Source organism: Halichoeres trimaculatus, unplaced genomic scaffold, assembly GCF_033239565.1.
Source record: "Halichoeres trimaculatus isolate MK-OKI-2021-1 unplaced genomic scaffold, fHalTri1.1 fHalTri1_scaffold_8, whole genome shotgun sequence".
Classification (NCBI taxonomy): domain Eukaryota; kingdom Metazoa; phylum Chordata; class Actinopteri; order Labriformes; family Labridae; genus Halichoeres; species Halichoeres trimaculatus.
Genome location: NW_027437186.1, coordinates 3361433 through 3376348, shown reverse-complemented (window position 1 = coordinate 3376348; position 14916 = coordinate 3361433). Strand labels below are relative to the sequence as shown.

The 14916-nt window shown below is 44.2% G+C and overlaps 1 long non-coding RNA gene across 4 annotated transcripts in view; it reads left to right on the top strand.

Annotated features, from left to right (window-relative positions):
• Positions 1-14916, top strand: part of LOC141795336 (uncharacterized) — a 273641-nt gene that overhangs the window by 782 nt on the left and 257943 nt on the right. The gene's annotated exons all lie outside the window — the stretch shown is intronic.

Genomic DNA, 14916 nt, shown 5'->3' with positions numbered 1-14916 from the left:
CCGTGTGGGTCCTGCACCCTGCGTCTCTCCCTCCCTCTCGGCTTTCTCTCTCCCTCTCTGTCTCTGTGAAGCCAGACGTGAGCAGGGCGCCTTGTCCGACGTGCCTTTTTATCTCCCCCTCTTTCTCTCTCTCTGCTTCTTTTTTCTTCTTTGTGGCGTTTTGCATGTATCTAAATGATAATGGGACATATTGTTCCCTGCACCAGTGATTGATTGAATGGCTTTACGCTGAGTTTGTGCATGCCCAGCTGCAGATTACTTTGTGTTTTTCACCCATTTTGAACATTTATCTCTCCTATATTATTTTTTACTTTTTTGTTGCATTTTTTATGTTGAAGATGAATAATATATGGGATGATTTCTAACCACAATGGGAGGGTTTGCAGCTTTGCAAAGTTATTTTCTGATTCCATGACGTGAATTTCCACATTTCTCTGCATCCTGATTCATTTGATGTGGAAACATCTGAAAAAATGGACACGTGTGGAATATCACACCTGACACATCTTCTGTCTGACAGACATTACACTTTTTCTGCTCCATCAAAGTGTCAGATGTTGCACATTTTATAGCTGCTGTATTTCTTTCTGTCTTCCCTTTCTTTTTGCAACACTGCATAAAGAATTTACAATATCCTTTTTTCTCCCTTTAGAGTCCTCATTTAGCTTTTTTTAAGGAGCATTGCTGATTTTCATTATCTTGCACACGCTGAATTGATTAATGTTCACGCACTCTAAAGAAAAAAGTTGTCTCTTTAAAAAAGACAATCGGACAAAGCAGGCTCTAAGTAGATTGTGTGTGTGTGTGTGTGTGTGTGTGAATGTGTGTGTGTTCCCAGATACGTGTGTGTGGTGTGTGAAGTCTTAGCCGTGGATTACAGGCCTCACTGATAGGCTTGTATCCACACTGCTGTCTGACATGAGTTGATGGGATTACAGGAGGCGGGATTCTGTCCTTCTACCCTCAGCCCACCCCGTCCCTCAAAGGATGGAGGAGGCACGAGGTGAAGCAGGGGGTCACAGTGTGTGTGACTGTGTTTGTGTATTTGTGCCTGTGCCTTCAATGCACCATGATAGATTTTATTAAATACATTATTTTGTAGTTGCTGCAAAAATAATTGATGCTTTATGAAATTCAACATTTGACTGTCATATCACATGACAGTGGCTCCAAAACTAGAGAATAAGTAAAGTTATACCTTATATAATGTATGTTTCAAAAAGCAGGATGCAGAGCTGAGACCGTGCTCAGATTAAATTGGAGAATAAAATTAGGCTTCTCTGTGTTTTCTAATACAGATGATGGCTCTTGTTGGGCACAGAAACTCACCTCAGATCAGCTGATTTTTGACGTCTCTTGCATTAATGCTGAGAAGAAAAACTAAAAAAGCAACTTAATTGTAAAAAAAAAATGCCAGTCAGATGCAGCCTCATTTTTAATGTGTTTATTTGTAGATCCATAATTATTCCCCTTGTCATTGAGTGTGTGATTGAGTTTAAGGCTTTAAAGATGGCGTTTATCTCAGAGAAAACCCACAGCATGTGTCCGTACCCACTCTGCATTTGTCTCATTCTATCATCAGAAAAGACGACAGGTAAACCTTTGGACGCGTCCCCGATAACTCCATCCATCGATACCATCCGGATAATTTCCTAATCCAAGCCGGGGCTGGTCCCTCCGTGAGGCACGCGCTAAACGCCGGGCTGTGGATGCAAAGCAAAGTCCACTCGAGCTGATTAGTGTGTGAAGTGTGCTTGTTAGGCATACTGTGAAGTGTGCTTGTTATATATCCAGCCCTCACGCTTGATTACTGCTGGCGCTTTACTACCGACGGCTGTGTACAGAGACACTGCTGGGATCTGATGTGTCCGGTGACTAATGGAAATATTAGCGGCTCATGTTTTGAACACAAGACGTTTCATGGAAAATGACATAAAACAAGAGTGTGGCACAGATGTCTGCTCCCTGAATTGTAGTTATGTTAAAAATAGAGAATTAAACGTGCTCCTGTAATAGCTCACACGCAGCAAAAACTCAGCCACCTCATTTAACTTTATCCTCTCCCCAACATGTCCTTCTGTTCTCGTCTTCTCACCCTCTTTTGTACTTGGCAAAGCCAAAGTAGTGCCAATTGAATATGTTATTCCATATGCTGTATTATTGGACATGCTCCTCCATAATGCATGCTTTTCGAACATGAATCCCTCAGTAATTGTGCGACTGAATCTAATACGGGTTGGAAATATAATGTGAATATTTAGGGAGGGGGGAGGGTGAAAGTGCCTGCTGTGATTCTCCATCTGGTCGGTGCAGTATTGGAATGGACCATCCTCCCTTCAGCACGCCGAACCCAGAATAAGCTTCACTTTAAAGGATCAATGCTTTTATTATTGGAGTCGGTCTCGGTAGTGCCGGCTAATACATTCTGCATTGATCTCTCTTCCTACCCTCCCCAAAACCTTTATTGCCATTCCTTCCAGCGAGGCTCTCATTTAAAAAGGTATCTTCGGCCGAATAAAGATTTTACAAAGTGACTGGAGGACAAATAAGCCTATAAACTGGGGTATTCACATCTTAGTGGGAAGGAAAGAGGGGAGAATAAGGAGTCGGAGTTGCCAGCAGGCGTTTTGAATATCATTACCAGCTTTGCGGGGAGAAATTGAAATCATAAGCATAAGGAAAGTACCTGGTAATTAAAACTGTCTAGCTGCGCCAAGGCTTTGATACCTGCTCAAGAAAGTATATGTGCGCGTGTTTCTGCCTGGATGTAGATGTTATGGCTGCACAATTTTTGGTGACATAAAGAAGAGGAGTGTGTTTTGCTCTTTTTTTCCCTCTGTCAGGAGGATGTCTGGATGACAAGCTGTGCGGTGTGTGAAAGGATCGCTTTAGGTTGCGGCTCTGTCTCTTTTAACTCCACGTTTTTCCTCTGGAGCAGACCTGTTTAGTCTCTGTGTGATGTTTGCCATGAGTGCTCGGGCTGAGTAGGAGTAAGCGTGCGTTCACATTCATTAATCATTCCTCCACTTTTCTGAGATCCTATGCATCAGCGCTGATTATCAAATGGACTTTATAGTAATTCTGCTACAGATGAAAACACATGCTTCCGTCATGTTGCGACTGATCGTGTCTTTTTTTTTTTTTTTTTTTCTGCTTTGCGGCCTGTGGAGCAGCCACAAACAGTTTGACGCGCCTGTATCAAAATCAAACCCTGAAGCATGCGTGCCAGACCCTTATTGAACAAATTTGCGCCAGTGAAGCCAGCAGTTGAGGACATTAATGATCTGGACCCACTGGGGTCTGGTGCTCCGCGCCCACAGGCTAGCCGCTCGATCCCCAATCAATAGCTTTTTATTAAAATTGTTTGCGAGGCAACACAAATCCATATTGTTTTGCCTCGGACAGGGGCGCCCATGTGAAATATGTCGGACATATTTATATATTTTTTCCAGATGAATGCGGAAAATGATTGGTTGATATGCATGAGGAAAAAAACAGAGGGGCAGTGGTTTGGCATTATTGGAATATCCATTTCAACATTGATTTTCATAAGAGATGCATTTGTGATTATCTTATTTTCTCTTCCCTCAACAGGGTTGAATTACATATCATGTTATCCCTAGTATTAAGGCAAAATTAATAACACAAGTAATTATAATACTTATGTCTAATGATATGCTGCGAGGGCCCTATTGATTCAGAGGAGATGCATCTCAGGGAAATGGCTTGGAGCTTTGCCTGACGACAGCCGCTGCCAGTGAGCTGAGCTCTGCGAGTGGAGAGAGGCAAAATAAGATCAACAGCAGAACGCGAGGCTCCATCCACGATCCACGCTTAGTGTCATTTTATACTTCAAATCCAATCTGTGGCCGACGATAACGCTTCGGTTTAGTGTCTGTTTTCACCTGTCTGCTAATAACACCCCGCACAGGTAACCCTGATCTGATGCCAGTTAGTCCAGGAGCTAATTGGATTTAAAGTTCTGATTTATTCACCGGTGTGTCCCTCCAAATCTACACCGCCATCCACATTTCTTCTTCTTCTTCTTCTTTTTTCTTTTAAGACACATGAAGAGATGAGGAGAGCTATGAGACAAATAAACCAAATACAGAAAAGAAATCTCAGGAAATTCAAGAGAAAACATTTTGAAGAGCAATTCATCACAAATAGTTTTTATTTGTTTATTTTTTGTCTACATCAACCCTTCAGATGCCACAGTAAGAGCACAATACCTGTATGTAGGTAAAGTATTCACCTGGAGTTTCACTAAGTGAGTCTTGTCACAACCGTGTATAGAAACACACATTTAGCAGTAGAAATGTGAAGAATATAATAAAAATAAAATTCACTCAATTGTGGCAAAATCTAGTGAGTTTTTATTGTATTTTGTAGTTTTTATTCAATAATAGGTCATTGAAATGTGAAACTTTTACACACAAGATCAGACAGAACAAAGAAAAAGAAACGTTTCATAACATAATGCTGATGATGATCCACTCCAGGCGTTGAGCTTCTCTTCACGTGTCGTTTTAACAAATCAAACCTGGAAAGCGACAAGAAGAGGCTCATTCTACGTGATGCTTTTTTTTTTCTTTTTGCTATTTTTCCTCATCACTTCTTAAAAAGTCTCATTCACGGTCGACAGAAAGACACTCATGTCTGAATGTGTGCACTTCAAATTCTGAAACTGCAGCTTTCTCTCTGGTCAAAATGGAGAGTTGAGGTTTGGAGTTTGTGTCCTTTTTATGTCTCGCGCCAGAAAACTGTAAAGAAAGTTCTTGAATCAAAAAAAGGTAAAATTTGTATGTGACACTTTGTAAAAAGGTGAAGTTTGTTCCAGCTGTGTCGTTTGAACTCTTCTTCTGAGTTCCTGACCGACATGCTAAAGCTGGGGACTGTCTTTTGTTTCGATTGAGCTGGAGACGAAGTGAAGAGGTGTTGAAGAAAGGCTGAGATGTGTGAAACAGTGTGGACAAAAGATAAATCCACCAGTACTAATGCTGAACGAGCTCGTAGCTATATGTTTGTGGATTTACAGACGAGCTGTGGAAAACAGGCCTCGTTAGACGTGGTTGTGTTTGTGAATGTAAAGTTGAGTTTGTTGAATTTCAGAGGTTTTATATTTTTCTATCCCTCAAGGAAATCTGTCCAGATTTGATCCACCTGCGCCTGAAGTGAGTTTGTGTTCTTTTTTATGGACTCAAATGTGAAATGTAAGGATGGGCTGTGTCTTCGATCAATCACTCAGTCTTTCTTGTTGAAGGAGAGGAGAGGACAGGCTGAGGTGTTGCCTTTGAGGTGAGGTGCAGTTGCAATCACCCGCCAAAAGAGGGCAACATGATGTCAAAACACCACCAACACCTCCACCACTGCCTCCTTCCATGGCCCAGTGCAAGCCAGAGCACTGGGTAGAGGATGAGGTGAGTGTGTGTGAGTGTGTGTGTGTGTGTGTGAGGGGGTTTGTAGGTGCTGGGTTAAACGTGTAAGTAATAGTAATTTACATTTGCGCCTGGAACGGCTTCCCCTGCGCTGTCAGTCTGCAGTTCAAAGCTCTCTTCCACTCTCCTGGCAACAAAGCCAGCCGTCTTGTCACGCCGGCGCCAGATAGCGCGGCGGAGTGGATGAAGTTCTTCACAGTCAAGGTGTCATTATGGAAGACCTTGCCTCGGTGCTGCAGCGGCGGCCCCGCTTCAAAAAACAAAAGGGGGTGGCGGTGCGATGGGGTAAAGGAGGGGGAAATTAAACATGCCACTCTCCCTTCACTCACTCTTCGTCCTCGCTCGGAGGCGGGAGTTCCAGACCCCCTAAACGTGGCTTTGGGCCTCAGCCAAGGACGGTCACATGCAGAACGGCTTCATGATGCTGATTTAGAGTTTTCATTCTGATTTGACAGATATGCTTCCACTTTGTAACCATTTTTCTCACTCTTTGATGAGGAGGAGCGTGCTGGCCAGAGCTCATTGAAAGAGGCACAAAGAGCAGAGATCACACGCTCACTGATACCCTCTGCCGCCCTGGTTCTGGGCCCATTTGTCCCCGTGATGTGACAGCGCTGACACAGGATGACAGATGTCTTACCAGCCCACCCCTCGGTGCCAACAACCACCTCCTGCCCCGCCGTACTCACCCCGTCTTTACCACACACGCCGAAACAGTTTGCCCCTGATCATTCAGGAGTCGACCGCAGAGCACAGCTGCATTGCTCCAGTGCAGGGGATCCTCCCCCAAACCCTGTCTCCCCCCTCTCTGGAAACCTTCCCCTCCTGTCCTCCCCTCTGGAGCAGGGAGTGATAGGCCTCTTTGGCACAGCGCTGCCTCTTTGTTCCCTGCCAGGTCGTCTGCAGGAGGCAGGGTCAGCTGTAGTTCCCTGTGTGGCCAGTAGAGGACGATGTGCCCTGCTGCTGCGAGCGGCTCAGGGCCTGAGGAGAAGCAGGAGAAGCAGGAGAGCCTTAATGGTGACATTTCTACTTCTTATTAAACTCGACTGCTTATATCTAACACCAGTATTTGTTAGGCGTTATTAATAGACACACGGCCTAATTACATGTGTTGTAATTGGTTTTACACGCATACAAAACAGTGCAGTAATAACTATAATGCATAATGCTGGAGCTCTGCCTCCAGAACAATTCAATTACATCGGACATGCTGCACAATTAAGGTCGTAGGATTCAGATGGAAGTGAGCTGCGAGTACACGTTCAGTAAAAGTCTGCTTGAACTATTGATCTGCAGATCTGCAACTTCTGTATCATTCTGCATCGATCGGAACGATCTTGACAATTCAGAGATGATTATTTTCAGGGAGTCTTTGTGATTGCTTTTAAATATCCCTGCATCTGTCTTCTATTTTATCTTTTAATATTTTACCTTCAGTTGTACCAATTGAGTTACAGCTGTTGTGTTTCTGCTCTTCAGGTGAAGTCATGTTATTGTTGTGATTTAGTTTTTTTTTTTTTTTCTAATTTACATTCCCCCTCCCCTGAAAATGCTGAATTTTCTTGACTCACTGATCTTTGCATTTGAAAACACGCTGCTGCGTCTTGATGCTCCATTAGTGTACATGTATTATCTGTGTTTTTAACTCTGGATCACTTGAACTAAGCTCTCTGACAACATTTATCACAGCTGTACAAGATGAGGAAATTTTTTTTTCAAGGTTGAGATCAGTAGGAACAAACATAAGTCACGGCCTGTGCAGAGATGGTTTTCAGTGCTTTCCTTTAATTTGTTGCACAGGAATAACAAGTCTAATCCTCACACTCTTTTTTGTTGTTTTTTTTGCAGCCCTTTTTTTTCCCACCGTCCACACGACCGGCCTCTCTTCCCCCAGTATTCCTAATCCCACGCTCACGCACCGACACCAGCAGGTGCGTTTATGCCGTCTGTCTGTAAAACTAACTCCTTCTCATCGTGCAAACGCTTGAAACAAACAAACTCATTAGAAAAGCAAACCTGCTCTCTTTTTCCTTCATTGTGATATTTTATCTAGGCTAATGCGGTATGGATATTCAGCGCAGCAGACTTCTGCTGAAGTCGTCATTTCGCTTCGCCAACATGCACTGCGTGTGCGAGTGCATATTTATTATTATCATCGCCTTGATTCCGTGGTGCCAGGTTTTTGTAGAACATTTAGCTAATTGATTATCACATACCTTGGCCTTATCAGCAAACCGTTATTTTGTAAATGAATATTCAAGACAGATTTCTCCTCTCTTCGCCTTTGTAGTACATTATTTGTGGACAAAATATGCAAACAGAGAGAAAGGCAGCTTGCTTTTCTGCCTCGCTGCCTAATTACATTTTGCGCTTGCACCTATACAGAGAAGCAGCGTGTATTTATAGCGGAGGAGAATGAATTCACACACTCCCCCGGCTGCAATCGTATGCCAGGCATCTGCTTATGAAGTGGCTCTTTCTCCGGGATGGTTCTGCAACCACTCCGCTTCCACTCCCCCCTCCACCACTCACCTTCTCCAAGAGGAAAAAGAGAGATGTGAGAAAGAGGGAAAGAAGAGGGAGAAAAAGGAGCTTAATCGCTCCTGTCTGTTTTATACCCCCCCTCCACCACGAACCCCCTGAAAAAACCCAGCGCCTGGCTCATCTTCTGTGTGATCAATTTGACTTGTTTATGTTTATGCGCCGTCGTTCTTGTCGCCGTCGCCATCTTTGTGAGGAGCCCTGTCTGGGGAGAGGAAATGGATGGCAGCGGCAGAGAGGAAGAAGAAACAGAGGAGAAGGAGGGAGTGACAGGTGGAGAAGGAAGGAAGGAGGAATAAGAGAGGGGGGGGGTGGTCAAAGAGTGAGGGATGGAGTGACAGAGGGGATGTGACAGACAGAAAGCAGGAGAGAGGATGTTGGGTGGAGGGGGTTTATCTGCGACATCCCTTGTCATCATATATGTAGATGCCTTTTGAAGTTTGCAGTGTGTTCCTGCGCCTGTAACACACCCTACCCCTCCACCCCTACCCCCACCCCCCTGCGCCAGATTGACTAAGAAACCCCGAGCACCTTACTGCGCCCAGTTAGGCTGCGGCGGCTAATCGTTCTTGGCAGAACATACTCTGCTTTAATTTTAGCCATAATGATGATGAGAGGGGCGAAATGATACTTTAAAGAGCAGAGGAGAGTGGAGGCAAAAAAAAAAAAAAAAAAAAGAAGAAGGAGAAGAAGAGGGGAGTGAAAGGAGTGAAAAAAGGACAGAGGAGAAGAGTGAGGCAGAGAAGCTGTGAAGGTGATTAGTTGTACTGGCGGATCTTGGCGGTGGAGGAGGTTGGAACACTAATCCTTGCTTTGGTTGGAGACATTTTCGCGCAGTAGGTCCCTTCTTCCCGCCCCCTCTCAATTTTAAGCCCCGTGTCAAGCTCAAGCCCTTCTTTTCCACAGCGCTCACTTGCTCTCATTTCCTCTGCCTTCTGGCAAGCCCTGCTATTTATAAGAAAAATCATTTTTCTTTCTCTCTCCTCTCTCCCTCTCTTTCTCCTTTAATTCTTTCCTGGCGTGTTTGATTTTCTGCCCTGCTTAGAGAAGGTGCCCAGATGAGTGGCAGCCAGCCAGGGCTCGTCTCTTCTCCCGCTCTTCCTCCCTCCCTCCCTTCCCTCCTCATCCTCCCTCACATGTGGCTTTTAACGGGGCTGCCGTGAGCACACAAACACATATCAAATTTACATTGAATAACAGTAGCTGCTGCTGCTGCTGCTGCTGCTGCTGTATATTGATGACGAGCTCACGTTCGGAGCATTCCTGCCGCTTTGCATAACCGGTGTAGCGATGTGAATTGGCCCTCTGCCCGGACAATAAGCCATAGATTTTACAGTATGACATCATTTATCCAGTGCATTATTTGATTGTTTTGGCTGCTTTCTAATTTGATGGATCTCGCCGTTGTCTCCTAAAATCATCAGCATCACTTTTTTCGGCTTAATCCGTTCAGCTGAAAAAAGGAGGGAAATATATGTATTTAGCACTCGGCAGCTGCTGAAAGCTTTACCACGGCTACGAACTGCTTCAAATGCTCGTATTGAGCTACGTTAATCAGGACAAAATGGCATATATTGTAGCTTTGGCCTGCTTCACTGCACATAAAGAAAACTGCACTTTTCACATTTACATTCATGCCAAACACTGCGGGGCCTGTCAATGCTCGGGGCCAGATATCATCCAAACTGCCATTGATTTGTTTGTCCTTTGGCCCTTTTCCATGGTTTGGGAAATGAATCATGGCTTCATTTTTTTTTCTTTTTTGTTGTTGTTCGTCTTGGCATCATCTGTTTAATCCATACACTCCTCGTTTTCCATAAATAACAGGGCAGAACTCGGCTTGGACCGGCTTGTAACGCTGAGTGCTTTTGTTCTCAAAAGGATGACAGCAGTGCTCGAGGTGCTTCACAAACATACACACACACACACGGATACACACACAAACACATCCTTAACCGCGCTTTAAGAGGCAAATTGAATTTTGAGTGCACCAAAAACATACATTTCTATATCTGCGAGGCTACGAGTTCACATCCGCCATGCACACACAGAGGAGCACATGCATGTCAGTAAAAACATGGAACTAACTCATCAACTGTGAAAGAAAGAGGCAGTTTAAAGGCTCAGGTTACACACGATGTCTCGTTCTGCTCATGACCTCTCCAACATTCCTCTGCAACAGTGGGCAAAATTAATTTCCCCGACCTGTGAATGACCCAAACAGCATGGGGTCAAATTCCAGCGTTCATTACGCTGCTGTTTTATTTCACTATAAAATATGTGCAGCTAAATAACGAGAGCTCTGGGAATCACTGTATAGATTCTTATTTCATTATCCTGGAAAAGAAGGAGAATAAACAGCCACCTGATCAGATGGGGGGGTTGAAACGGGAACCTTAAAAGGACTGAAGTGGTAGTGCTTTCTTCATGTGAGTGTGTGAGTGTGTGTGTGTGTGCAGCGGGGTGGATGAGAGATGCAACATATGGAGTTCATGTGATGTGGAGGTTGTCATTAAACGATCTGTACGTCTCTTTGTGTACGTGCTTGAATGTGAATGCAGATGCACACATGTGCAGACAGTTTGCATGCACTTGGCTTTTTTTGAAAACCTCATTACCTGAGAGCTTTGAAGCTGTTTCAGCTGCAGGATTTCTCTGTAATCTCTTTTTAATTTGGAGCTGGCTGCTATACATCAACCTCAAACTTAAAGTCTCTTTTTTTTTTTTTTCCAAGGAGGGGGCCGGGGCATTGTGTGCATTTTCAAGAGGTTGGTTTATAATGTACACCAACACAATTGTGCCAGGTGTGTGCCATAGACGTAAACACTGTGTAAGCACAATAATTGTGCCACTTAGCAAGCTAAGCTGTGTGGGTTTACCTCCAAATAACCTTCCCCAGCCAGGGAACCTGTGGCCAACAGCTGCCACGTCGCCGTGTCAGGACTTCCAGCTCTGTGTTTAATACGCTGGAGGTGGGGGAGACTCAACTCTTGCAATGTTTAGACTCTAAGATAAAAGAGGGCAGATTGGATCTTTGATAACCTTGCACATGTGTTTTTTATAACATTTGATAACAGAGCTCAGAGACTGAACCTTGAAGCAGGAGCTAAAAGTTAGCTAGCAGACACCCTGAAAGGCAGTTTGAGTGAATACTATTTTTTTCCTCCCCTTTTCTGACTTGTTTGAACGTCCTTGGTCCAGTTATGCCAGCTCAACTTTGGTCAACTGGCTCACTGGGTTGCCTGTAATGAAGAGCCAGTTGTAGAACTGTGGAAGCAAATCCAAGCTATCCCGGTCAGGGCTACCCAAACTTTTGGCCAGTGACCCCCAAATATTGGTGCCGGAGACCAGCAGCCCCCTTCTGTAAGAATAAACCAAAGGCCAATCTAAAAACAGAAAAAATCTATCTTGTGTGTCTAAAATAAGCACACTTATCATCACATATGGCCATTACCTAAATGATCCATCTCTGCTGATACTGTTGTTATCCTGGATTAGTCACCTCGGGGGTCTTCAGCAAAGAAAAACAGATCTTTTTAATCAGTTTGCAAGCTTTAATATCAAATTGAACCCCTATTCGTGTTTATAACGTCATAATATTGTTAAATCTTGCAAAATTAGACCTTTTTTTCCCACATTTCCAGGGCCCAACTGTAGACTTTAAAAATAAAAGGACGTCATCTCACTCACCTCGAAGTGAGGTCGCACAAAAGCTCCCCCTGGTGGCTGGCTGCAGTATAGGTCAAAAACTCTGTTTCCCCAGTCATTCCAGACGGGCTGTGGTCCAACTTTAAAAAATTAACCTTCCTCATAGAAATGTTTCTCACATCCATATGTTATGGTGATATGAAGACATCATTGGGCTGTGTTGTTATCAAGTCCTCTTTTTCTGAAAAGTGTCTTTTTCATTGGTTATTAAAGGTTAAAAACAAGGTTTTACGTCATTCAGTAATGCTTGACAGCTTTTTTTTCTTGTGTAGTTTTTTGGGGAATAGTAAGAGGGAGGGAGGAGCAGAGAAGAGATTAGACTCTTTAGAGAAAAGTAAATATTTTATTTCTGTCACCTGGCTCCACTCAGATTATCACCAAGTCCCTCATTGTCTCTACTGCACAGACTCTGGCTGCACAATGGCAGCGACTGTGATGATGTATTTTGGTTTTAAAACCATAAAAAAATGTAGGCTTAAAGGCCGAGCCACACTGCCCATTCTGTATACAGTCTATGGGCCTAACAAACAAGTTTGAAACAGCAACAACCGATGAATGTTGAATGATAGAGAGGCAAAGTGAAACTTACTGCACAAGCAATACTCAGTGTTGTGTTTAAAGAAGAGGTCAACACTGACCTTTGGTATGAATTAAATCAACTTTAATGAGTCTTGATCTCTTTTTTCTTGCCTTAAAGAGACAGCCGCTAAAATGAAGTGGGAAATATGAAGCTTTACCAGAGGGACAGAATAAAAACCAAAAGTACAATACCCCCTCTTTAAAGGTCGGATCTGCAGGAATTTGTGCTACTTGTTAGTAAACACAACATTCAAACTGGGCTCCTCCTCCTTGGATCAGTACCAGCAGCAGCACACACCCACAGTTTAGGATTGAAGCTACGTAAATATATATTCACCAGCCCATCAACCACCTGTAGTTTCACGTTTCTACGTGGGAGAGACTGAGGAGCCATGCACCTGACAGCGTGTTAGCACAAGCTAGTCACAGGTATTTGACACATACCTGGTTAGCAGAAAGCTAACTCGCATCGTTTTTCATCCCATGCTGCTCTCCAAGTTCCTGAAAGCGAGTGAAAGTTGAGCCAAGCTTCACCCTCATTGAGGACAAAGCCTTGTCCATTTGGCGTTTTGTTTTTGGTTGGTTTTCTTGCTCTGTGCTACTTCCACTATTGTAGCCACTCGGGATAGCCTCTTCCACTAGCTGATGAATATGCAAAGTTACTTGTGCACTGGGCATGCTGTGATTGGCTGAAGAAACCTTGCATACTCAGAACGCACGTACAGAAACGTCCTGATACAACCAAAACATCCAAGCAAAGGAGGGGGTTGGAGCAGACACAGACACAGACACACATGTATAGAGGCCCAGAAGTGATGATTGAGCAGGATTATTCCTTGAAAACCCTGCAGAATCTACCTTTAAGTACCTGGTTGTATTGGTCTTTTCTTTAGCACAGAGTCATCAGGCAGAGGGAATGAGACAGATGCTGTCCTTTAACTGACCTGAAGTCTTAAACACAGCCGGGGGTTATGATCAGCTGTAATAACTTACACATCATTCTTTCAGTAATAACTCGATGGTCATCGTTTGAAGCTGCTGTTTTTGGTCCAATCTAAAACAGGTGACTCTGTGACAGTTTGTGAGTTTTGTTTATTATTTGTAATAGAGCCGATTACAGCTGTCCTGGGTATAAAAAAGCCCTTCATTAGAGATCAAGGTAAGACACACAGACCTTCAGATTAATCAAAGCGTCAGTCATTTCAGTCAGTAATGGACTCCATAGGTGTCAGATGAAGCTTGATTGATAACCAGTCAGAGCCAGAAACTGCAAATTGTCCCTTTGCTCAAAGTAACTGAACACATCCTGAAAGAAGGGAAGAGAATCTCCCCTAATCTTCTCACCTTTGAGCGTCTGGTAATGGTCTGATGTGAGTAATGTGCTCAGCCTGCCTAAAAAAAAAAAAAAAAAAAAAAAAAAGAGAGAAGAAGTCATCAGAGCCAGCATTTTTTAACTTTCCTTCAGGAGTGACCACTGGGCTCTTAAAGTCACCGCCCGGCTGTGTCCTTGCCAGCCGCCAAACTCCATCAAGTCAGCCCGACAGCTCAGGCCGGAAGAGTGCCGGACGATAAATGGAGTGAAACTTTTAGAGCTGTGTGTCAGAGGAGGTGAAGGGAGACAGGAGGAGGAGGAGGGGGAAGTCAGTCTTCATCTTTTAATGGCAGCGAGTGTGTGAGGAGAGGACGCGAGGAGGAGGAAGGTGGAGGGGGAGCGAGCAGGCGAGTGAGCGTTTAGTTTTGATAGATATTGATAGAGATTGTAATGAATGTGGTGAGGGCATGGCACCCTAAAGCGCTGCAGTGGTAATGCAGGGTGACAGTGTATTTGTACTAATAACCCTTAAAAGTGGTGATAAAATACTCCACTCCCCTACTGGAGCTGCTGATGGATGTGCTGGGAGTGATTAAACAGCATTAGGCTGCAGGTCCACTTACCCTGAGAGTGTGTGTGTGTGTGTGAGGGAGAGAGTGTGTGTGTGGGAAGTACGTCTGAATGTCTTAAAACACCACTCCCTTCAGGGATCAGGCTATTCCAGGTAGAGGGGCAAGTGTACAGCCATTGCCTCTATCTGTGTGTGTGTGTGAGCTGCCTCTTAGTGTGCAGCAGAATGACATGTACTGTACATCATTTGGATCTGATGCTCAGCACACAGCGCTTCATCGTCCTGGTGTATTCCCAAAGGTTGCAAGTGCAGTGTCAGTGTCATTGTCATCCAACACGTTGCTGTGTTTTGCTGTTGACAGGAAAGCACACTTCGCTACCATTTTTTTCCTATACCACAGGAGATGTTTTGACTCGACGTTGAGCCAGGGGAGAAGCCTGCGGCAAGACCACTGTACGAGGCTCACGGGGAATAGCACGGGTCCTGCATCGTCTAGCGTCATGTTTTCACTTGGCACTCAACCTCACAAACACACACACACACATAACCACCAATGTACCTGTGCAGATGTGTGTGTGTGTGTGTGTGTGTCTGATACATGCACCAAAAGAAAGCAGTTGTAAATCTTTCAGAGACAGAAGAAAAACAGAAATTCACGGGAATAAAAAGAAATGACTTCTAACGAGCGCAAACGGCCCCTCTTTAAGCACGAAAACCCACTCATCTCCTCTGCATTTGATTCTGGAGGCCTTGCATCACTGCTGGCA